The sequence below is a fragment of the Taurulus bubalis genome (assembly GCF_910589615.1).
Source record: "Taurulus bubalis genome assembly, chromosome: 16".
In the NCBI taxonomy this organism is placed as follows: domain Eukaryota; kingdom Metazoa; phylum Chordata; class Actinopteri; order Perciformes; family Cottidae; genus Taurulus; species Taurulus bubalis.
In genome coordinates, this window is record NC_136604.1 from 23,720,226 (window position 1) to 23,725,225 (window position 5,000).

The window sequence follows — 5,000 nt, forward strand, 5'->3', positions numbered from 1 at the left end:
CAGAGCGCCGTCAGCACGGACAGACAGACGGACAGGAAGACCGCGACGCGCACGCTCTCCATGCTAATCGATCCTGAAGACAGGGAACAGGGAACATGTCTAGTCAGAGCTTTAACACTTCATGACATCATTCATCCATTCACCCTGATGGGAGGAGCTACCATGAAGGAGACACATCATTCAGCCATTCACCCTGACGAGGAGCTGCCATGAAGGAGACACATCATTCATCCATTCACCCTGATGAGGAGCTGCCATGAAGGAGACACATCATTATTAACATTCATACACAGTAGAACATCTACGGGAGACATGTAGGGTTAAGTGTCTCAAGGACACATCCACATGGGCTAGCGGAGCCGGGGATCGAACCGCCGATCCTCTGATTGAAGGACGACCTGCTCACCACCAGGAAGTGCATCACATTTAACAATAAACATTTAACAATAAACATTAAACATTAAACATTTAACAATAAATATTTAACATTGAACGTTTAACAATGAACATTTAACATTTAATATTTAACAATAAACAATGAACATTTAACATTTAACAATAATCATTTAACATTTAACAATAAACATTTAACATTTAATATTTAACAATAAACAATGAACATTTAACATTTAACAATAATCATTTAACATTTAACAATAAACATTAAACATTTAACATTTAACAATGGACATTTAACAATTATCAACTAACAATAAACATTTAACAATACACATTTAACATTTAACGTTTAACAATAAACGTTTAACAATAAACATTTAACGTTTAACAATACACATTTAACATTTAACGTTTAACAATAAACGTTTAACAATAAACGTTTAACAATAAACATTTAACGTTTAACAATAAACATTTAACAATAAATATTTAACGTTTAACAATAAACATTTAACAATAAACATTTAACGTTTAACAATAAACATTTAACAATAAATATTTAACATTTAACAATGACCGTTTAACAATAAACATTTAACGTTTAACAATAAACGTTTAACAATACACATTTAACATTTAACAATAAACGTTTAACAATAAACATTTAACGTTTAACAATAAACATTTAACGTTTAACAATAAACATTTAACAATAAATATTTAACATTTAACAATGACCGTTTAACAATAAACATTTAACGTTTAACAATAAACATTTAACAATAAATATTTAACATTTAACAATAAACATTTAACAATAAACATTTAACAATAAATATTTAACATTTAACAATGACCGTTTAACAATAAACATTTAACATTTAAAGTTTAACAATAAACATTCAACATTAAACATTTAACGTTTAACAATAAACATTTAACATTAAACATTTAACGTTTAACAATAACCATTTAACATTAAACAATGAACATTTAACATTTAATGTTTAACAATAAACATTAAACATTTAGCAATAAACATTTAACAATAATAAATAATTGTAAATTTAACAAAATAAAGGGCACAGTCAACGGAAGCCCCTTTCCGCAACAACAAAAAGTCATAATCATGAGATAATAAAGTCAAAATTAACTGTACTTTAAGGTGAAATATGTATATATCTATGTATCTATCTATATATCTATCTCTCTCTCTATATATATATATAAAACAAATATGTATATATATATATATATATATATATATATATATATATATATATATATATATATATATATATATATATATATATATATATATATATATACATATTCTACTGTCACACTCATTCACATAGAAGGAAGTGAACTCACGATTAAAAGCCTCAAAGGATGGAAGACGCTCAGATATCTTCTGTCTGCTGCTCTTCTTCCTCGTTGAGCGGTGTGTGTCTGCTGCTCGTCTTCCTCGTTGAGCGGTGTGTGTCTGCTGCTCTTCTTCCTCGTGGAGCGGTGTGTGTCCTCCTCCTCTCGGTGCCCGGCGGTTTGATGCCCTGCTGTATTTATACCGGCTGCTGTCGTGGTGCTGGTGTGTTCGGCGTCAGAGGAAGCGGACGTGTCTCTTGGTGAGTGATGATGCAGCTCGTGGTGAACATCAAACATGGAAACGGCCCGAGGCCAAGGTATGACACTGAATAACCTCGTGATCACATGATCACATGAGGTGAACATCATTGATTATCTACTATAAGATCACCAGATCTTAATTCAAAGATATCCTAATAATGGAAGGATTTTGAGTTGTGTGTTTGTGGCCATTAAGTGTCTCTTTGTTGTTGTTGTGTATCTCTTTGTGGGAGTTGTGCCCATAGATATATATTTCTATATATCTATCTATATATATATGTATAGAAAGAAGTATTGTACTAGTATTAGTCTGTAAAGAGTAAAGCATTGTACTAGTATTAGTCTGTAAAGAGTAAAGTATTGTACTAGTATTAGTCTGTAAAGAGTAAAGTATTGTACTAGTATTAGTCTGTAAAGAGTAAAGTATTGTACTAGTATTAGTCTATAAAGAGTAAAGTATTGTACTAGTATTAGTCTATAAAGAGTAAAGTATTGTACTAGTATTAGTCTATAAAGAGTAAAGTATTGTACTAGTATTAGTCTGTAAATAATTAAGTATTGTAAAGAATGAAGCATCCAGAGTTCAGAGTATTGTAGTTACCGTCCATATCTGTGAGAGGAAATAACCAAAATGATAAAGAAATGAAACAGATTCAGGATAGCGTGACCCGATTAGTTTTCCTAATTTCATTTCATCTCATAAAACAAAAACATCAGATTTAGAAATGGAGATAACAAATAGAACAGAAAGATTTTTATTATCCATGAAAAATATTGAAATCAGGACATTTTAATAGGAGCTGAGGTCTTGAATATATATGAGTTTCTATGAGACGTCAAAGAGATGAAGCATCACACGACCGTTTATTCAGAGAAACCAGAGAAGAAGACAGTGGACGACCTCGTCCTCCTGAAGCTCCTTGACCTCCAGAAGACGAATGATCCGCTGCAGCTCAAACCCCAAGATGTCTGCTTTCGTTTAACAGTTCATAAAGCCTCTCTTTGTGGTCGGTTTGTGTCTCTTTGTGGTCGGTTTGTGTCTCTTTGTGGTCGGTTTGTGTCTCTTTGTGGTCGGTTTGTGTCTCTTTGTGGTCGGTTTGTGTCTCTTTGTGGTCGGTTTGTGTCTCTTTGTGGTCGGTTTGTGTCTCTTTGTGGTCGGTTTGTGTCTCTTTGTAATTGGTTTGTGTCTCTTTGTGGTCGGTTTGTGTCTCTTTGTGGTCGGTTTGGTGGTCGGTTTGTGTCTCTTTGTGGTCGGTTTGTGTCTCTTTGTAATTGGTTTGTGTCTCTTTGTGGTCGGTTTGTGTCTCTTTGTGGTCGGTTTGTGTCTCTTTGTGGTCGGTTTGTGTCTCTTTGTGGTCGGTTTGTGTCTCTTTGTAATTGGTTTGTGTCTCTTTGTGGTCGGTTTGTGTCTCTTTGTGGTCGGTTTGTGTCTCTTTGTAATTGGTTTGTGTCTCTTTGTGGTCGGTTTGTGTCTCTTTGTGGTCGGTTTGTGTCTCTTTGTGGTCGGTTTGTGTCTCTTTGTGGTCGGTTTGTGTCTCTTTGTGGTCGGTTTGTGTCTCTTTGTGGTCGGTTTGTGTCTCTTTGTAATTGGTTTGTGTCTCTTTGTGGTCGGTTTGTGTCTCTTTGTGGTCGGTTTGTGTCTCTTATAATTGGTTTGTGTCTCTTTGTGGTCGGTTTGTGTCTCTTTGTAATTGGTTTGTGTCTCTTTGTGGTCGGTTTGTGTCTCTTTGTGGTCGGTTTGTGTCTCTTTGTGGTCGGTTTGTGTCTCTTTGTGGTCGGTTTGTGTCTCTTTGTAATTGGTTTGTGTCTCTTTGTGGTCGGTTTGTGTCTCTTTGTAATTGGTTTGTGTCTCTTTGTAATTGGTTTGTGTCTCTTTGTGGTCGGTTTGTGTCTCTTTGTGGTCGGTTTGTGTCTCTTTGTGGTCGGTTTGTGTCTCTTTGTGGTCGGTTTGTGTCTCTTTGTGGTCGGTTTGTGTCTCTTTGTGGTCGGTTTGTGTCTCTTTGTAATTGGTTTGTGTCTCTTTGTGGTCGGTTTGTGTCTCTTTGTGGTCGGTTTGTGTCTCTTTGTGGTCGGTTTGTGTCTCTTTGTAATTGGTTTGTGTCTCTTTGTGGTCGGTTTGTGTCTCTTTGTGGTCGGTTTGTGTCTCTTTGTGGTCGGTTTGTGTCTCTTTGTGGTCGGTTTGTGTCTCTTTGTAATTGGTTTGTGTCTCTTTGTGGTCGGTTTGTGTCTCTTTGTGGTCGGTTTATGTCTCTTTGTGGTCGGTTTGTGTCTCTTTGTGGTCGGTTTGTGTCTCTTTGTGGTCGGTTTGTGTCTCTTTGTGGTCGGTTTGTGTCTCTTTGTAATTGGTTTGTGTCTCTTTGTAATTGGTTTGTGTCTCTTTGTGGTCGGTTTGTGTCTCTTTGTGGTCGGTTTGTGTCTCTTTGTGGTCGGTTTGTGTCTCTTTGTGGTCGGTTTGTGTCTCTTTGTGGTCGGTTTGTGTCTCTTTGTAGTTGGTTTGTGTCTCTTTGTAATTGGTTTGTGTCTCTTTGTGGTCGGTTTGTGTCTCTTTGTGGTCGGTTTGTGTCTCTTTGTGGTCGGTTTGTGTCTCTTTGTAATTGGTTTGTGTCTCTTTGTGGTCGGTTTGTGTCTCTTTGTGGTCGGTTTGTGTCTCTTTGTGGTCGGTTTGTGTCTCTTTGTGGTCGGTTTGTGTCTCTTTGTAATTGGTTTGTGTCTCTTTGTAATTGGTTTGTGTCTCTTTGTGGTCGGTTTGTGTCTCTTTGTGGTCGATTTGTGTCTCTTTGTGGTCGGTTTGTGTCTCTTTGTGGTCGGTTTGTGTCTCTTTGTAATTGGTTTGTGTCTCTTTGTGGTCGGTTTGTGTCTCTTTGTGGTCGGTTTGTGTCTCTTTGTAATTGGTTTGTGTCTCTTTGTGGTCGGTTTGTGTCTCTTTGTGGTCGGTTTGTGTCTCTTTGTGGTCGGTTTGTGTCTCTTTGTGGTCG